At 44.8% G+C, this 20529-nt stretch overlaps 1 protein-coding gene across 2 annotated transcripts in view; it reads right to left on the reverse strand.

Moving 5' to 3' along the window:
- CDON (cell adhesion associated, oncogene regulated) overlaps positions 1-20529 on the reverse strand; it is a 148967-nt gene that overhangs the window by 100535 nt on the left and 27903 nt on the right. Inside the window, exon 1 of one of the 2 annotated variants that reach the window (XM_059719545.1) lies at positions 2-150. The exons of the other annotated variant lie outside the window; for it this stretch is intronic. The gene's annotated coding sequence lies outside the window, so the exon portion shown is untranslated. Of the gene's footprint in view, position 1; positions 151-20529 lie in introns of those variants that run through there. 2 annotated transcript variants of the gene reach the window in all.

Below are 20529 nucleotides of genomic sequence, written 5' to 3' on the forward strand. Positions count from 1 at the left end.
CCTCTCCGCCGCCGCTGCCGCTGCCGCCGGGCCGGCCGTGCCCACGGAGCGCGCGCGCCCGGCAGCCGCCTCCCAGCGCATTCCAGGGGAGCCGCCGATCCGGACCGGCGCCTCCATCCACCCCGCCGGCCCCGCCCGACCGACTCGACCCGACCCGGCCCCGCCGCAGCCTCGCGCGCACTGAGCGGCTCCCGGGCCCCGCGCCCGCCCCGCCCCGCCCCGCCCCCGGCCCCGCCCCAACCGCCGCCGGAGCCCCGCCCCCGGCACGTACCACCGCTGCAGCAGGTGGGGGGGAGCGGGGGGAGTGGCACCGCGTGGGAGCAGCGGGTCCGGGGGGGTGCGAGCCTCGGTCTCGGCCGGCAGGGTGCGGCGGGCTCCTGCCCCGTCCTCGTCCGTGTCCCCGGCACCTCTTCACGCCGCTCCCACATCCCTCCTCAGTACCCGGCCCTGGCCCGCAGCAGACCCGCCAGGCTGATGAAGTGGAGGGGCCTGCACTGGTTTGCCTCGGATCGGTTTTGTTCCCCACAAAGGAGCGCAGCGCAGCGCCCGTGTAGACGCCGCCCGCTCTCACCTTGCGGGGACGCCCCGCACGTGGGTTTCGTACAGACAGATTTCTGTAGCCTTTTATATGGTGAACAGGCAGGGCTTTACGGACCCAATTGACTAAACCTATTATAGCCAGATCGTCTACCTCGTTACCGAGCGTGTGATGCTGGATTAATCTACCGATGAAAACTATTTCACACGTTTCATTTGCATGGCGGAAAATGTGATGTTGTCTCCCGGGAAAAGGAGAGCGAGCCTGTGATTAGAAAGAAGGCATCGGCTTTTGTGGTGGAGCGCAGCAGTGCAAATGTGAAGGGCGGGTTTTACTAAACAGTGGCAAAAGTGAAGGAAGATACTGTGAGGAAACAAAGGCAAAAAAGTGTCTTAGAAGTCCGGCAACTGTCAGCGCAGACTCTAGAGAGGGCTTTTTCTCTTAAGGCAGGTTAATCAACTATGACTAGCAAAATTAAATGTAATAGAAATAAGTTAATAACAATTGGACGTAATAAAGATACCAGGAACACGGTGTGGTGTGGTGTGGTGTGTGAAGGGCCCTAGAGGCCATGGTGATGGAGCGCATGATAAAGAGCGAGGCAGAGTTACACAACAAGAATCCCTGCCCTCAGGGAGTCCCCAAGTCTTGAAACGAATACCATGAGCCTCGTTCTGATTTTACACCGGTGAAAATCAGGAGTAAATTCACTGACATCAACCGAGTTACAGCATCGCAAGGCTGGTTTGAGAGCAGACTAAGTAAGGCCTGTGCATTGGAGAGTGACTCAGTTGGAGAGCAGAAGAGTAGCATCATCATGTTGATTGTCTGCTTAGCTAACTGAAGCTGCCATTTGAAGACTGCAGGTCTCCTGAGGTTTGCCATCAGTTTATGGTTGGGTTTGTTTCTTTTTTAATTTTGTTTCAAGGCCCAAATCCGTTCCAAATTCACTTGGGCAAATCCCAAGTCAACTTTCAAATTTTGACTGAGCAGAGCTCAGTTGTTCAAGTCTGTGTGGCTCTACCACCCTGGGCAAGTATCTTTCTTCCCAGACCCATTAGTCTGGCGCTTTGGATACTCCTCAAATCTGTGGCAGGCAACCTATGTTGAGCCCAGGGTGCCCTAGTCTCACTTGCACCTAGCCAAAAAAATATGCAGTCAAGTTTCCTACATTTAGAGAAACTCAGGGGTCAGCCTACCTGGAGTGCAAGGGACAAGCCTCGCCCTGGGAAAACTGTGATCATGGGACTTACAGGGTTCAGCCTGCCCACAGTGCAAGGGACATGCCTTGGCCTGGGTGAGCACGGTGTTTATGCACAGAAAGATCACTTCCTCAGTGAGCTGAACTTCTAGACATTTAATGTTTGAAAACCAAGTAACTTAAACAGCTTGGGAAGCCAATGTGAGTAGAATGGGTTGCCTCTAATATTTCTATTACAATTGCAACTGTAGGCTCCAGCCAAGATCAGGACTTCAGTGTGCAGGGCACTGCACAGACAGATTTAAGACTTTATTAGAAAATGTTAAAAATTGTAGTTAAATTGGAGTGGAATCAAAGCACAGAGAATCCAGTGGCATGCCCAAGGTCATACAGCAGGTCAGTGACACAGCCAGAAACAGACACAGGTCTCTTGAGTCCTACCCCAGTGTCTGACCTGCACTTCTGAGCTGTGCCAGCTCCCATCGTCTGGAGAAACTGAGTTACAGTTCAAAGCTTTTGGTTCAGGAGGGGCTAACTGTGCTGTGGGGCACCCTGCTCTGGCTTCAATTTCCTTATAGTTTAGTTCAAATGTCTCCTTTGTAATTTAAGTTTTGCATAAATTGTTGGCTGGTAACCAGTATGGAAAGGATTTTCTTGAGGACAGGTGTTGATGAAGTTTTAAACTGAAAAGGCCTAACAAAAAGAATTTCAATCCAAAGGCAGTTTTTCCCAGGAACTTTGTTTGTATTCATGCTACTTAATTAGGTCACTCAGTTCATCACATTTTATAATGGCCGGGTAATTTATAGTTCTATTCACCCCCAGTCACCCACTTGGTTCCAGTGCAGTTTTGGGATAAATCCTTTGGGTGACCTGTATGAAGTGAGTTGCCAGTTTCAGCCTGGCTTCCAGTAGCAGGTGGCTGTATCATAAAGGCATCACCACAACGGCCATCCTTTTTAGCAGTCTCAGCAGAGAAGCCAAGTATTGAATAAGCCAGGGAGAAAGGCTTCATATTGCTAGGAGTGGGCACAGTCTGTGTGAATCAGCTAAGGACAATGTGGGTTCATACTTCCTTGGGTCCCATGGAGAAACAGAAAACTTGAGTCTCTAGGTCAGTCCAGAATAATAACTTACCACAAACACTAGATTTTTATAGTCTTTCAAGTTAAAATCGAAGTGAAACAAGGTAAACTTTGAGTGCAGTTGGAAAACACACAAAATACAAAGGCCACAAGGCCTGTCATCCTCTAATTGTGTTTTAAAGAGACTCTTCTCTGCAGGCACAAGTCACTGAGGCAGCTGAAACTTCGCAACGTTCAATGATCTCTTGGCAGATAACCTTTGTCCTCACATCAGGTCCAATTCTGAACCAACCTGTGCATGCCTAGACTTGGGGTAGTAAACACCTGCCTTCTGCTACGTGTTCATTGCATGCTAACCAACTGATCAAAGAACACAAAATGCTGGCTCAAGCTACAGTCCACAGGGTAACAATCAACTGGATGATATCTCCAGACAAACTGTTTTTTTCTTGGCTTGAGCTGTTATAAAAGGTTAACTGTACTTTCACCCATTTTCTTGAGGGACACATAAAAATGATGGCTAGCACCTGTTTACACACTGCTGACAGCGCAGAAGAATTCATAAGCATTTTATGGTCAACTCTCCAGTTCAGGAGTCTCTATAAATGTACAGTCATTGCAGAAGTGAGAGGCCAAAAAATGTCCTGGCATGTTTCTAAGCTAAGTGGAAAAGAAAGAATGAGTACCAAACTAAACTGGGACCATAGCAGCTTTGAAATTGCAGCCAACTTGCTTTGCTTTTCAGCATAAAATGCAATGCTTTTAATAATAAATTGGTATTTCTAAACATTTTCCTTCTTTTGTTCTATGTTCTAGTCTGTTCTGTTCTCGCACTCATAATTTGTTTTTTTCTCAGATGTTCCTTTGAACTTTGTGTGCTGAATCTCAAGGTGTGTAGAATGGGTTACTACAGAAAGCAGTACACTGGTTTATATAGCACTTCTGACATGCGAGGTGGATCCTATTCCCAGCAATCTGATATATTCTAGTGGACAACCAGAGATGAGGAATTGGCAGTGGGCTCATGTCTTCTCTGTACAATTGCTGGCAACTTCTGTAATCAAAAATTAAATTTATTTTGGGACATTTCATATAAAGCATCACTAGGGAAAAGGCCAAGGCTCAAACCATTAGTATTGAAAACATTACCAAGTCACCTGAAAGGATGGGTCAGAGTTTGCTCAAAAGTTTGATCAATATAGTAGAGACTCGTTTTGCTAAAAATAAAGAATTGGAATATCAATTTCTGGACTGAGAAAACTTAAAGCTGTCAAAGTTCATATTCTGTTTGCTTGGCTCAGTTTGTGGGAGCTATTGCATTTTTTACTATTTCTTGATAGTCTTACAAGCTGAAAAATAATTGTTTTCTAAGAACTGTAAATGAAGGGGGCATCTTTCTGTTAGCAACATAATAAAAGATATCAGATTCACCCAAAGAACCTTGTCTGCCTATATACTTGTAAAATGCATTTTTTTTAAAGCAATTATTTAAATTAGAATGATGAAAGTTTTGGCAAACCCATCTAATGAATGATTTTGAGGACTTGAGAAATGCCTAGACACCATCATGCTATTATTTTCTGCTTCTCAGCCCGGATTTCATCCACAAAAAGGTTACCTGGTGGACAGGCTACTTTCACAGGGATAAGTGCAGAGGGAAAAACCAAGGCAAAACAGAAGAGGAATTATAAATATAGGAAGGAAAAAAGATAAGGCCCCTTAGAGCGGCAAATGTTTAACTAGCCCAAATTTTGAGGGACAGGAAAGACTCCTGTAAAAGAGTAAACCCATGGTGGAGAGTTCAGCAACGAGGAATCTTTCCTAACAAAGGGGTCAAATCTCCACCTGTTTGCAATGCTGGCTCCTGCTGAGAAGCCAGTGTGAGGCTTTCTGTGTTTGAAAATTCCTTTTGGCTTCTTTCTGGTACATTATTATGATTTTCTAGGAAAATATCTAGATGCCTCTTACTGCTATTGGTTAAAACTGTGAGGTGACTAAACAGAAGCCTATTGTTAAGCGGCTGAACGCTGCACTTGTAAATTGCAAAAATCACGTTACTTGTCAGATCCCCTGAATACCCATTTTTTTTTTTAAACGTGTCATATTTACCAGGTCAGAACAGGGCTGGGATGAACATGAAATAAACACTGGACCAAAAATCTTTGCAACAAAAAAAAATGTTGCAAATAGGACTCCCTGAAAACAACAAACCAGGAAGCTAAGCACAAGATATAAAACAGATGAGACCGGCATGTTCTTCCTGTCAGGCTTTTGTTAAACTTGCTTTTTTCTCCCCACATTTTTCCCTCTGGTCTGTAGAGAGTAGCAAAGCCTGGGGAACCATCCTAATCCAGTCCCCCACCAGGATGGACTCTATACCCCAGCATGGTGCTCTCTCTCTCTCTCCTTCTCTTCCCTAAGGGAAGGATAGTCCTGCTGACAGCAACAGCTAAAACCCAGGCTGGGGCCCTAAAGACAGGCTACAATGCAATTTTCTATGGTCTCAGATTAAACTTCCCTTATCCCGGTACCTGTCTGGCTAGGCACAGTAGTAAGGATATATAAGCGGCAAAGGCTATTCATTCACCTCCATTCTTTTTCTGCTACCTGCATTCCTGGATGTATCCTCCCCCACCGTTGTATTAATTTCAATTGGATTTGTCAGAAGCTTAACTCCGAGCTAATTAGCACCCTATAAGGCCTCTCCTTTCTACAGTACCTCCACAAAAGATTTACAATGTGATTAAAGTTAGGTGCCTGAGGACAGCAGTGTTCAACAGTTCCTCTGCATTCTTGGGGAATTAAGTCAGAAGGGGAAGAAAAAACACTTTTTTTTTGTTTTTAATCCAAAAAGAAAAAAAAACCCCACCAAACAAAACAAGAACAAAATGAAAGCCGTTTTAACTCACTTCTAAAGTTAAATCACTTAACCCCATCCTATTGTCATGAAAAAGCGGGCAGGATTAATAGAGCTTCCCTCCATGATCCAGCTCATGAAAGATCTGTTTCTTTTTTGCTCTGTTTTTATTTAGGGTGAAACACTCAGTTCTGTCAATACAGCAAGTGCTCTGTAGAGGGTCTGAATTCTCAGTTGGTTGACAGTGTTTCCATGCTGAATATGAAGAAAGTAAATCAACAAAAGGACCTGCTTCCTCTTTAATGTAATTTCTCCTTTGTCCTTTTTTCTTTTTTTTTCTCTTTAATTTCATAGAACAATGAGGAAAACAGGTTTATTTGGTGAGCTCAAAGAGAAAATAGCAAAGATGTTCTGGCTGCATTCTGATCTGCTCAATATGAAGGATCCCCTGCGCTCTGGCTTACTTTTTTCTTTTAGTTGTACCCTTCATCTGAAGACTTTAATGGTCATTTTTGTAATCGCTACTTAGTTATGGTATACAATCCTCTTGTATGTTAGATAAATGTTAGCATGGAGAAGTCAACTGAGGCACAGTGACAAAATCAAAGGTTTAGGAGTCCTGGTTGCCAACCTGCTAATTTGGTTTCTAGCTCTCACTCTTATTGCCACTGTATAGAGTGCCTTGCCAACTCATTTCAAAGCCAATAAAAGGGCTTCCAGTGACCTCCACCAGAGTAGAAGGACATTCATTAACATCTTCCAAGAGTTCTTAGCAATGTCATTTGTTTTTTCTGTTTCCTACACATGAACAAGAGTTTCTGCTGTTCTTTAACAGGTGTATGCCCAGAACAAGGCTTGCTTTGTAGTTTTTCCTGAAGTTTACAATGAGGAAGGGTTTATGAAAGTACATACCAGTGTACCTCAGCTCTCAGTTCACTGAAGTCAGAGGAGTCCCCCCAGTGTAAAGGTATAGGTCTACTCCCTCCTGAGTCAGCAGGAGTTTTGCTGTTCACTTTAAAGGGGCATGGTATGATTGTGTCATAAACCTGGGTTAAGTCAGGTCAGAAAACAGATCCTATTTGGGACAACAGGTACTGGGAATAGGAAGATTTCCATGATAAAAGTTAGCCTTGTTGAAACACCCTGGATGGGTTTGACCTGATGGAACCAACAGTATTTTGGGTTGGGACAGGGACAGCCAATATAACACTGTCTGTGTTGTACTGGGTACAGAGACTGGAAGGCTGAAAGTGCAATGGTCCTGTCTCCTTGCAGCTGAAGGATAAAGCTGCTGTTTTAGCTGACAGCTAATGGAGATTTTCTTTTTCTCAGCTGGTAGAACAGCTGCATTTGGACTGAAGGGTTCAAGTGTCAGATGAGTATATTATTTGTAACATAGCCAAACCCCTAATGTGGTGAATTTTGCTGTGATTTTTCAGGGTCTATTATACAGTGATTCCCAAATCCATAGGGATGTTTTAGAGAGAGGCAAAAACTGAAGTAGTTGATGGAGTGAAACAAAGTGCTTTAATATATTTGGGTTTTGCTTTCTATGTCTCTTTATTAAAAAATCTGCTTCCATTGGACCAACCACAAACTTGCTGTCATGACAAGGGCACAAGATACAATGTAAAAAGAAAATATTATTTTGGCCAGTTTCACCAGGTGGCTCTCTTCTAGCCCACAGTCTTCCAAGTTATTTTTCCTGGTGTATGAGCAAATGTTCAGTGTTGGGAGGATATGTTGTGCTGTCAATAATTTTTGTTATGCCATGTTCTATGCAGAAGCACTGGTCATTGGAAAGAGGGCTGTGAGAGCAGCGGGACAGCCTGCTCTTAGCATTAAGCCTGATCAGAGTCAGTTCTTGAGACAAGAGTTGCTTTCTGGGACTTGCTGGGGAGACAGTTCTGGAAGTAGGGACTACCCTGCATGCTGTCTCACCATTTCTGCTCCAGGATTACTGTATACATAGAGAACAAAACACATGGCACTTATTCAGAAAACCTGTCATTGATTTCTTCTCCACAGGGCTGACTGGTGCAGCCATAGCTGTATGTGCCATTAGGCAGAGGGCATGACTAGTGAAACAATAGGGCAATCGTTTGGGAATAGACGCTATAGTACAATGCATGCTTTGGCTTCAGATGAACACATTACAACTCTCAGGACAAAAATCTGGAGAATTGGGGAATGATCATGTGCTGTTCCCCAAGGAATAGATTAGACATAATCTAAGAGACTTTTTATCACTGTGGTCTATTATTCATTCAGCAGTGAGTCACACCAACTAGAAAGACTCATCTGGGGTTTGGAAATTGTATTACATTTATAATTATTAATATGGGATTGTAATTTTTAGGAAATTAAAAATAATCCCTCAAGTATCTAATGAAACAGATAAGTATTGCACAGGGATTAAATAGATCTTCTAATGTTTAAAGAATCTTCTTGGAATAAACTGATCTCAAACATTAGCTGTACCTAGCTGCTGACTGCTTATTGCACATCACACAGCAGAAGGCTTTCTAATTACCTACTAATACATTTCTAAAACCTACTAAAACCTTTCCTCAGTGCCCTGCAAATGCAGCAACTGTAGGCTGCTGACATAAAAATGGTAATCAGTCTTTGTCCTTATCTCTTGGAGATGTGCACCAGCATCTTAGGGCACCTATACACGTGGTCCAGGGTGGGGCTAGGGGAGCATTTTAATTGGAGTGGCTGTCCAGAGTGCAGTGCTTGGAGAGGTTCATCCCCAGAATAGTCTTTTGCATAGCTGCCATGAAGAGGGGCCTCAAATTGTTACATTCTGACTCAAATGAATCCAGTCTGAAGCATGCCTCTCATTTTAGGTCAGGGTATATAAAGTGCAGAGCTGGCCTTAGGGGTGGGCAACATGGGTTACCACTCATGGCATTGTGGTCAGGACGGTGCCCCACACATGCACACACATGGACACTGTGAGTGACAGGTAGCGGTGCTGGCCTGGGACACTACTCAGGGCCCTGCTTGATGCTGGGGCATGGAGGGAGGGGGCCTCAGCAGGACGATGGGCTGCCTGGGATTTCATGCATGAGGATGGCAGCAGCACCTGTTCTTGCCCAGATGGGTCAGAGAGGGGCAGTGCATGCAGGGAGCACTGGGCTGGGGCCCGTGGCCTGCAGAGGTGTGTGTTGTGCTCTACAGCAGCTCTGTGATGGCCTTAGGGCACTGCAGCCCTCCATGCCAACACTCACCAGCAGCTCATCGCAGGGTCCTGCTCCCTCCACTTCGGCTCCACGGGACTGCAGCTGGCAGTCCCTGCCACAGGCGGACACCCTGCCCAGCTCCCCAGCCTGCCGGATGGAGACCCTCTACAGCAGGATAGCAGTGCCAGTGACTTGGGAGGGGAGTGTTGGGAGGAGTGCTGGGGGACACCAAATACAAGTTCACCCAGAGCACCATTTTCCCTAAAGCCTCTGATAAAGTGCAAATAAAACCAAAGCAGAGATTCAGACTGAAGGAACCCAAGCTCTCCAAGTAACACAGGACCTCAATCATATGCTGATAGCTGCCCAAAAGGATCCTGAAAGGGGTGTTTTAGGTCCAGATAATGGGAGTGTCTGAGCTCAAATCTGACCACAGGTAACTTGCCATCAAATCTTCAGCTCAGAATCTCAAAGTTTCATATGTCATCTCAATGATAGCATCTCCAGCAACCACGGAGCCTGTTATACCCTGCTAGGGCATTGTTTCAAAACATTTCACAGCACCTTCTTAAAACTCCATGCCTCTTCTTTTATCAACTTGTGTTTTCTCTTGGAAGATTCTCCCATTTAAGCACTGACTCAGGCCTGCTGTCGAGACACTATGGTACAGAGTGCTCTACAAATACCTAGGTAGATTAACTTACATCAAGCCCAAACATGCCTTGCTAACAAGAGCATGGCTCAAGATGATGCGACTGCATGTGATAAAGAAATCAAAGGTATTCTAAGCCCCAGATGTTCTGCAGATGATGAGAAAACAAGAGAAGCAATAAAGTCTGCATGCCTGTTGCTTTGGCTTACATTCCTTACCAAAATTTTATGTTCTCCTTTGGTTTTTGGTAAATGTGAAAGGCTTTGATGGTGAAGAACATTATTTTCATTTGGAAACACAACCAAGTGAAAGTTTTCTTGACTGAGCAAAAACCTGCATGAAGGCTTTCAAAAAAACCTGCAGAACACTATGGCAGGTTTTATTTAGTTATAGTGGTACAATTTACAGAACAAATTCAAAAATCAATGTAAAAGTATGTATAGTATGAGTTACTTGGTTTTGTTTGATATCTTTAGCAGTTGCACCCATAGCAGTCTTTTGACTGGTGAAAATGTTTTGTCAACAACACCTGCTGCTATTTTCCTTTGGTCTGCTCCCAGTACCAGATATGGACTACTGATTGGCACAGGGTTAACAAAACTGGAAGAATTTTTTTAGATTATATCTCATGCCTGTTGTAACACAAAACACTGTAGCAAGTGAATGCAATACTGTTTCGTGTCCAACATTTCTCATCAGACTGAGAGCTGTTCTCCCCCCCCCCCCCCCCCCCCTTCTTAGGATTATTTCACAAATTATACAAAAAAATTCAAACATGTAGCATAGGTATATTGATATATATGTATTTTTTAATTGTCATTGGTGTTTTCAGAACACCTGGTACTTTATTGTTACAAAGACATTTCATAAAGGAGAGAAGGAAAGGTAAGAAGAAATGGCTAGAGGGTAGAAGCAGCTTATCCATCAACCATAAAACAATAAGAATCACTCACTGCATGCCAGCTAGCAAAATAAAAGGCCATCGCAAGGCACTTTAGAATCATATTACTTTAATTTCTTGAGGCAGCAATAGCTCTTCTAATATATATTGCCCACATTTTACTAATTTTGTGTATTAGAAATGGATTTTCACATGCAACAGAATGAATGTTACTGATTCTTCCGTACAAACTGCTATCATTTTGAAGTATTTATGAGAAACAGTGAGCTTTTCTGACATGTTTAAGTGACTTTGCAGCTTTTCCAGTGGATTGTATACTCCTCTATCACACAAACGCTTTGAAGACTGCACTCCAGATGTTTAAACCTGGGTGCCTAAAGTTAAGCACCAAAATATATGGACTGATTTTCAAAGGTACGGAGATAGCATCAAGCATGTCCTAATGATGCCTGTAAAAACCCTTCTTTTGTGAATAGGCCTAACATATATAAGTAGGTTCTGAATTCAAAGCACCCAATTTTGAATTTTCTCCCCCATGGACAAAGATGGACAAAATGTAGCCAAAAGCAGCCCACCACATTTTATGACATTCATCAATCATACTCATACAGAATTGGGGCATATGAAGACTGTAGGTTACATTATATAATGTTCTATCTTTATCCAACCTGCCTAGACCTACGGAGTCCAGTCCTGGCAAGTGGCATCTCCATTTTCAATATGTGGTGACTGCTGCAATTACAATTTTGTACAAATTAGATGCAGCCACTTGACAAATTGTTGGTGTACTATCTTGCGGCTTGTAAGATGGAGACAATTCTTTATTACACACATAAACTTCTATACAACTATTTACAGTGAAGAGGTAATAGGTTTTATAGTTGCCTTATGTCTGGCTTTTTTCCTGTTCTCTCATCTGAAAGTTTCTGCTGACTTTACCCAGACTATCTCCTAGGCTGCCACCCTTCCTGGACATCCTACAGATCTAGAAGGACTTACTTTATTTCACTTTTGGTGTCACTACTCTTTTAGGCAAAATCTGGGCATCCCTGTTCAGAAAATAGATTAACATGAATGATTAGAGCATTTATTTCAGCAGAGATGTGCCCAAGCCACTTTATTTAGATCCAAGGCCAAATGCTCTGAGAGTGGGCCCTTCTCTAGTTTTCATGAGATCCCTGAAAGCTCTGCTGATTCCCCATTTGAATTTGCCAACTAGACTACCCTGAAGCTGTTTATGGATCTCTGCCTGCTCAGTATGAGGAGGTAAAAATGGGCTGGGTCTGTAGAAGCCTGTTTTCTTCCTTGACATCCTCAGCCTTTTTTTCACAAGAGCCTCAGATTCCAAGGATAGTTTCAGAGGGAGGGTGATGTTTAACATTAATGGTCTAGAATCTCGAGGTATAATATTCGTAGCATGGTTCTGGGATCACCAGTTACCCTAATTTGTTGGGAGCCAACTCATTTCATTTGCCTCCTGTTCTAGGAAACAAAACAGAGCTGGGTAGCAAGTCAATGTCTGCATTCATCATCAGGGAAAGCACTTTGGCGCCCCCAAAAGCACTAATGAACAAGGCAGCCGGGGCAATGGGAGGCATGGGGGCAGCAGTATTGCTGGCACTATTCTGTGGCTGTGGCAGCAGCTGCTGTTTTGCTGCCCTTCCTACCCTCTCAAGTGGATGGCTGGGGCAGCAGCTGACTAGCCATGCTTCAATTGTTCATATTAAAAACAAAGAAATAGGAGGGAAACAGAGAGTAAAACACAAAGTTTCTTCTTGTTGGGAGTTACCATCAGCAGAATTAAAAATAAAGGAGAGCGATGGGTGAATCCCCTCGAAAGACATCCTGGCAAACAATCGGGGCAAGTTTCCACTAGTGTTTTATTCACATCAACTAAATGACAGGCCCATCCGCAGGGGGGTTCGCACTATGTTATGCGTAGCGCAGATTCTCGCGTTTGCCATGTGCCTGGTACCTGCCACAAAGGCACCAGCTCCAAAGCAAAGTCTACACCTCTCTCGTCACGAGAAGATTGTTGTATTTTTGATCTACAATACAACTCTATGACCTCATACACTTTCTCCGCCAGCTTTGTCTGGGTCTAAACTCGTGTTTCTTTTCTTTATTCAGCAAAGTTCAACGAACACAAATTCTTTAGGGCCCAGACATCCAGGGCTGATAAGAGCAAGAGAGAGTCAACAACGTTTCCATGGAAGCAGGAAGTGGCAAAAATCACAAGAACATGGCTGCCCTGTTGTGAATGGAGACAACCCCGGCCATGTATGTTTACTCTGTGTGCAGCTATATAAATAGCTACTGCTGGTCTAAGTTTTCCTGTGAAAGGATTTCACCGGCCAGGAATAAAATAAACACAGCCGCGGCTTCGGGCCTCTTGTTTTTATTTTCTTCTTTAGATAGCACACTGGTTCTCGGCCTTCTGGGATTACTCCCAACTCCCCGCTTCCCATTACATTAGTCATTCAGATTGTTAGAAAGCATTTTCCACTCATATAAAAAACAGATGCATTTTGTCACACTCAATTTGCCCTAGGATTTTAAAAATCATTTATCTAATAAATGCTGAATTTCCAAAGGGGATAATTATTCTTCATGGGGAAAAAATAATAGCAGAATTAAAAGGGTGAATCTATGGAAATAACTCATGCTTAAAGAGGATAATAAAATACACTTATGCCTGTACATGAAGTGCCGTTCTGGAGATTAGGGTGAGCCTTCACTCACCTGAGGAGGTCTATTGATTTCAATAGTAAACATTATAAAGTTTGTAGAAATGGGCTCAGGACCATACTTTTTTTTTTCCTTACACGTGTAGACAGAAAATACTAATTCTAACCCCAGTAGGTACCTTTTCTAGCCTTAAGCATTCTCTCTTTCCCACTCAGGAAAAAAAAAGACATGTAAGCACTTTATGGCTACAAATAGATATCAACTTGATGATTTTTTGTAGTTTGGACAGAAACAGGTCTGATCTACACTTGAAAGATGTACCAGCACAACTCCGTTGGTTAAAGGTGTGGTATTGACTTATATATTTGTATTGATACATCTCCTAGCATAGACACAATCAGAGACGATCCTAGCAGGGTGCGGGGCCCAGACACGAAGAAGCCAGCAGCGGCGAGGGAAGCGTGGTGAGCAACAGGACACGAAGCCAGCAGTGGCGGTGGCATGGAGTCACCAGCACCAGGTGAGCTCTGCAGGAGGGGCCACGGCTGCTTCACCTGGCTCCATGGGGCCCCCAAAGCATGGGGCCCGGGGTGGTCACCCTGATTCACAACCCCCACCCCCCCCCCCTCTCGGGATAGCCCTGGACACAATTATAGCAATATGAAGGGGCTTTGTTCTGTTAAAACCTAAGACCTTCCTATATGGGAATAACTATCTTTGCATAAATTCTATGTCTGCCAGTTAAAATGTGTCCTTTCATTCCATCCAGGAAGAGCACACACCAACTGCTGAAACTTCCTTAGCCTGATGAAGGGTTTTTGAACCCGAAAGCTTGCTTAATAACTATTCACCAACTCTTTGGGTTGGTCTAATAAAAGATATCAAATTTACCCAAGGAACCTTGTCTGCCTCTGTCCTTAGACCAACATGGCTACAACCTAAACCCCTCCTCACTAAGGAGGGTTTTACCATTTCAACAGTATCAATGCAGCTAATTTGATACAACTTTCTAGTCAAGATAAGGCCAGCAGCAGAACCAGGACAAGCCGTGTTTGATATAAGTTCTGCTGTAGCAATGAAAAATGGACAGACATTAAATATTTGCCACCCTCTGCTGCACACTAGTACTGCCCCCCCAATTCTTTATTGCCCTGACACCCACCCAGCCTTGACTCCCTAAACATGTAGAACAATGATATAGGCAGACAAGGTTCCTTGGGTGAATTTGATATCTTTTATTAGACCAACCTAAATGGTTGGAGAATAGTTATTAAGCAAGCTTTCGGGTTCAAAAACCCTTCATCAGAATAATGATATGCAGTTTGGCTACAATGTTGAGACTCAGTTGGACCAGGGTTTTGGCAAGTACTGAGAAATCATCTGTGGAAAATCATGAGGGTACCTAAAACCAGCTATTTCAATCATTTTGAACTGAGCCCTCCTCCTTTTTTGAGCTAGGGACAGACATTACACATAAACCGGTTCAAGTGATCAGAACCTGGTTTAAACCTGTAACAGAACAGGTGTTCAGTGCACATAAATCAGTTTGAAAATGGCTGAAACCAGTCTGAGATAAACCTGGTTGAATGTAGTATCAGACTTAACTGATTTGGGTCAAACCAGTTTATGCAGTGTCTGTCCCAGGAACTGACGCAATGTCATCCTGTGCTGAAGGAGCAGCAGTCTGGGCAGAAGAAAAGTCCAGCTGTTCACCTCCATGTTACTGTTTGGGGCACTTGACTTAGCTGTGCCCCTTGTACTTGTGCAAGGTCAAGTTTTCAGCCCAACGCTACCCACACAGTTCTTGAGTCACTTACCCTATACTGTATGAAGAGCAGCAGCAGCTGGAAAGCTGTACTCTGGGCTGTCCATTTGCTGAGAATCTCACTGTACAAGAAAGAAGGCTTACTCCACTTTCTAGCAAAGCCTCAGGACAGCAAATATTGTGGAAACTGCTGTTGACAGATTCCTGCAAGATACAGGTGTCTGACCGAACTCCTCTCACGGGGAAGAATTTTCAAATACTTCAGATTTTTCTGCCATTGCAATACCTATTCACATTGTCATAGGATGCAATGTGATGATGCGTAATAGCTTTTCTGAGAGAAAAGATTTCTTTCACAGTTGTCAATGGGAGTGAGTCATGACTGCCAAACATCCATAGGTCATGGTGTTCTCATCAACAGGGATACAGAAACCTCCACTGTGTACATTTGCAAAATACACAGTATTAGACAATATGCCGAATATGCACAAAACATTGTAGAAAAAGATTCCTGGCCCAATTCTTAGTTTTGTATCCAAGGTTAATTTGATTTGATGACGATGTCAGCATAACAAACGAAAAAAGGTTTGGGGCATATTCATTTTACATGTGATAACAAAGCCCTGAGAAACAGGGTGACAGTATCTCATAATAGAAGATACCTCACCCCTCTACAGCAGTTGAAGAATTGATCGTAAATGGAGGCGCGCTCTCAGTGGAATTCCAACAACATTATAAAAGTGAGAAGCTCCTGGAACAACAGAAGGCTGGGGGAGATCAGGGCGGGTAGCTCAGGCTATCTCAGTTTATTTGTACTTCTAAATATTATTATAGTTTCTAACAGGGCTGTGTGAAGCTTCGGGTGGTGATTCGATTTGGAGGAGATTTGGCCCGATTTGGTGGCCGAATCTCTGAACCCAAATCGAATCAAGGGACCAATAAAAAGGTCTGAATCGATTCAAAGCTCTCTGAATCTTTGGAAAACAACTTTGATGATTCGGGCAGTCCCTGGTTGCTGCAGCAGGGAGCTGTAGCTGACTCTGAGCTGGTAAGTACGAGTGGTGGGGGAGGTGGGGGCTGGGGGAGGGTGGGAGGGTGCCCTGGGGGGACCCCTGCCTGCTCCCCCAGCCCCCTTGACCCCCACCCGCTTCCCCAGTGCCTCCCATGGCTGCCCCAACGGGCCCAGCTCCTGACCCTTTAAAGAAAAGCCCCGGTTCTCACTGGGTGCTGCCTGGTGGGGGGTGATCCCTGCTGCTCCCCACTACCCCATGCTGCATGGGGGGCTCTGCATGAGCCCCCCAATGCCCCCCCACAGGCCCCTCCATGGCTACCACAGCTCCAGCCCTTTAAGAAAAAAAAATGGAAAAAAGCACCAGGACTCACAGCTCCTGCAGCAGCCTCGGGGCCTTGGGAGGCTTGTGCAGAGCCCCCAACGTGGTGCGGGGCAGTGGGGGGCAGCAGGGATCATCCCCAACTGGTGGGAATAGCGTAGCCGGAGTTTTTCTTGGGTTTTTTTTCTTAAAGGGCCAGAGCCGTGGTGGGCGGGACAGCCATGGGGGTTTGGGGGGCTCGTGGAGAGCCCCCCGTGCAGCGTGGGGCAGTGGGGGGCAGCAGGGATTGCCCCCTGCCCGACAGCACCGAGTCAGGGCTTTTTTTTTTCAAAGTGCCAGGAGCTGGCGTGGGCAGGGCAGCCATTGCCGGGCTGTGGGGGATAGGCCTGGCTGCTTCAGAGATTCGACAGCATCTGAATCTCCGAATTAGACTCAGATGAATCGATTCGGGCCAGTGATTTGAATCACCGAATCAAATCACTGTCCCCTGAATCAGCCAAATCCGAAACCAAAGCGAATACTCGCCGCTTCGCACAGGCCTAATTTCCAACTGTTTCATTAGCCCATTCATTTCCACAGCTTGAACTCCCAGAACTGATGAAAGATTTTGATAAGATCCTTCAGAAAAGTTGGTTGCAAGCCAGAGGCAGCTAGTTTGGTCTGATCTAGCACCGTTATTATCATCTACTTCAGATGTTGCCATGGGAAAGAATGGCTGAAGAGACCTCATTTATGTAGGTCTCCACCATGCTCCCCAACACACACTCATACTCACATACTTATGCTCTGCTGATCTCTAACTCAACTCAGTTCTTCTTAGCCCATACACTCAACCATTCATTTCACTTTAACGCATTTAAACTGGGCATGAACTAAATCCCCAGTTCTGGACATAGTGAAAGTTTTGAATCACATCAGATTGCTGTGTTTCAGGCTCATGCATAAGTATATTCCCATGAGCGATAAGCCCACTTACTTGATGCCATTGTCCCATATCAAAGCCCTGTACGGCAAAGGCTTCAATAAAGGAGACAGAATCTTATTTCCTCTGGTTTATAATCCCAGCAAATGCATTCTGGATTAATGCACCCTCAAGCCTATTAGAGAGGCTCAGCTGTTGCCTGAAGCCCTTACATCACCTAAGTGGGCATTATTTGCATGATAATGGCCTCTTTGGGGGGAATTACTGCTTAATTAAAGAACAGCAGTCACTTTAATTAGCATGTCTCCATGCTCCCTGGTACTTTGCATGGATTCAAATGAGTTACTCATTAGGCATTGGCATTTATACAGGCTACGCCCTTTAGCTGTGATCTAACTAAATTAACATCATGAAGACAAACTAGTTCATGCATCAGAGGGAATGACAGACAGCTTGTCTCTGTGTTTCTCAGCAAAGACAATTTACATGGGAGATAGTTCTCTCCCAGAGGGGCACTTATTTTCTAATGAAGAGAATAGTAGGCTTTGAAGTAACATGTACTGGACACACCAGAGAGCACCTGCTCTGTTTGGATTAGTGCGTGATGGGTGTCCTCAGCATGTACTAAGATGAACTAAAGGGGGACTAGAGTGAGCCAAATTCTGCTCTCAGTTACTACTATATACCTCAACAGTGGTCAATCATCGCCCTGAAGAACAGGAGAATTAGGCCATGTGTCCTGGATGTAAACAAGAAAAGCAAGTTGGCCAGGTTATGATCTTAGTGCACCAGAGACCCGGCTCCAGCTGCGCTTGGAATCTGACTGGCGTGGTGAGCAATGACATTCTTCTGACCTTGCCTTGACGGTGCTGCTGTAACTCAAGCAAAACTGAAGAACAGCAGGTTAGAGCCACAAGCAGGAGATAAGGATGTGATGGATGAAAACCATTCCCTGTTAAAACATTATTGAAAGGACACTGTGCCTACTTTGCATTTTAACAAAGGACTTCTCTAAGTTTGCATAAATCTGATGCTAATTTGTATTGTCCATGCCACTTTGAAAAGGTAGGCTATCTGAGGCTGCAATAGACTGTTCATCACTCAGATGCATATAAACTATTTCTATATTAAATTCTTGCCCGAAAGTTTAAAAAGTGTCCAATAGGAGCCAGTGACAGGGAGCTTTGACATAGTAAGTGGCATTTCAAAGTAAAATGCTCCACAGCTTTTACAGACTAGGGACCACTCACTCATCACTGTGACTCTCTCTGAGGTGGAACAAAGAAGCCTTTAAATAGCACACAGGAGCATCCCACTGCAGTTTGGGATAAGAAGCAAGGAATGCTCCCAGCAGACATGCAGTGGGAATTTTGTTGGGCAGAATGTAATACAGTTCAGGCTCTTGTAAAATTTTTATGTGATCTTTGAAAACTACAAAAGAACAGATGCTCTGCTTCCCATTTTATCCCAAAGATGGCTCCTCCATCAACAACCTGGAAGATGGGAAGGAGTGCACCCTCAGCAAGTTTGCAGCTGACACCAAACTGCTGGGAGTGGGGTTAGTACTCGATACGCTGAAGGATTCAGAGATACCTCAACAAATTGGAGGACTGGACCAAAATAAATCTGAAGAGGGTCAATAAGGAGAAGTGCAAAGCCCTGCACTTAGGACGGAACAATCCAGTGCACCGGTACAGGCTGGGGGCTGACTGGCTGGGCAGCAGCTCTGCAGAAAAGTACTGAGGGGTTACAGTGGACAATATGGTGAATATAAGTCAACGGTGTGCCCTTGTTGCCAAGAAGACTAAGCGCATGCTAGGCTGCTTTAGTAGGAGTGTTACCAGCAGATCAAGAGAAGTGATTATTTCCCTCTATTTGGCTCTCATGAGGCCACATCTGGAGTCCTATGTCCAGATTTGGGCCCCCCATCACAGAAAGGATGGGACAAATTGGAGAGAGTCCAGCAGAGGGCAACAAAAATGGTTCAGGAGCTGGGGAACATGACTTGTGAGGAGAGGTGGAGGGAACTGGGCTTATTTAGTCTGGAGAAGAGAAGATTGAGGGAGGATTTAGTAGCAGGCTTTAACTACCTGGGGGTGGTTACAAAGAGGATGGAGCTGGACTGTTCTCAGTGGTGGCAGATGACGGAACAAGGAGCAATGATCTCAAGTTGCAGCAAGGGAAGTTTAGGTTAGATATTAAGAAAAACTTTCTTATGAGGAGCGTAGTAAGACATGGCACAGGTTACCTGTAGAGGTCGTGGAATCTCTATCCTTGGAGGTATTTAAGACCCATTTTTGTGCTGCTTTTTGTAGGAGTTTGAACGAGATGACCTCCTGAGGTCCTTTAACCCTTAGTTTCTATGATTCTGTGTGGTTTTCATTAGAGATCTCCCATTCAACTCCTCATCAGCCCACCTCTGCTTAGCTGAATGAAGTCATAGCCCAAGTTGGCATGTCTGCCTGGCAGCACCTTGCTGGAGTGGTGAGCACTAGAGTCCTGCTCCAGTCAAAGAGCCCTGTGGCCAGCCTGAGACACAGGAGTGCAGAGCATATTATACTTTCTTGATAGTCAATTCAACACAGGCTGTGCAGCCATCAACTCACATTTATTAACAGGTGAATTGCAACTAGCTGCGCGACATCATAAAGTCTGATCAGAGTTTCTGTTTGTTGCTTAGCTGCACTGTGATCAGGTAGCAAGTGAGAGGGGGGAGCTCTATAATGCACCTGTCTTCCATTCCCTCCTGTGGCTGTGCCTTTAGCCATGCCATGTCTGCTGTCACCCAGTCAATCACAATTCATGCCTTGTGTGCTGACCTAAAGCAGTGTAAAGGAAGGCTCCCACCTGGGGGGGGATGCTGCTGTGAGACAGAGCTTGGAGCAGCTCATAAAGAGAGTTCAGAAACAACCTTGAAAGGCCCTTTAAGTGTGCCCTTTTCTTTGCTTCTCTTTCCCCGGTACTCTCATTGCTAGCCTGAACACTGAAGTGGTCATGTTTTATCAGTAAGGTGACATCAGGCACAATGCTGATGTCAGCCGCCAGCCAGCCAGAGGATGAAAAACACACTTCTCTGTTCTGAAAGGCAGTGGCAGCGCTGGTCTGCAGGGAGCTGGCCTGGCACCAGGGGCTTTTTATAACTCTGTGAGTAGGCTGCTTTCTTTCCCCTACAGCTGTGTTCTGTGCACAATGCAGCAAAATGGGGATTGTGGGGCTTTGACTCTGCTCTTTAGCAGCAGTTTCTGTATTGAGGACCAGCTGGTGAACCGCACAGTTGTGTGAGAGACTGTAGAAAGAACTGAGAAGTGGGGGCAAGATGCTGTAGTGGATAAGTTAGTACAGTAAGCACCAGTGAGAAACATCCAGGCACCTTCCACATACACATCTGAATCACAACAGAA

This window comes from Alligator mississippiensis, chromosome 16 (assembly GCF_030867095.1).
Source record: "Alligator mississippiensis isolate rAllMis1 chromosome 16, rAllMis1, whole genome shotgun sequence".
Classification (NCBI taxonomy): domain Eukaryota; kingdom Metazoa; phylum Chordata; order Crocodylia; family Alligatoridae; genus Alligator; species Alligator mississippiensis.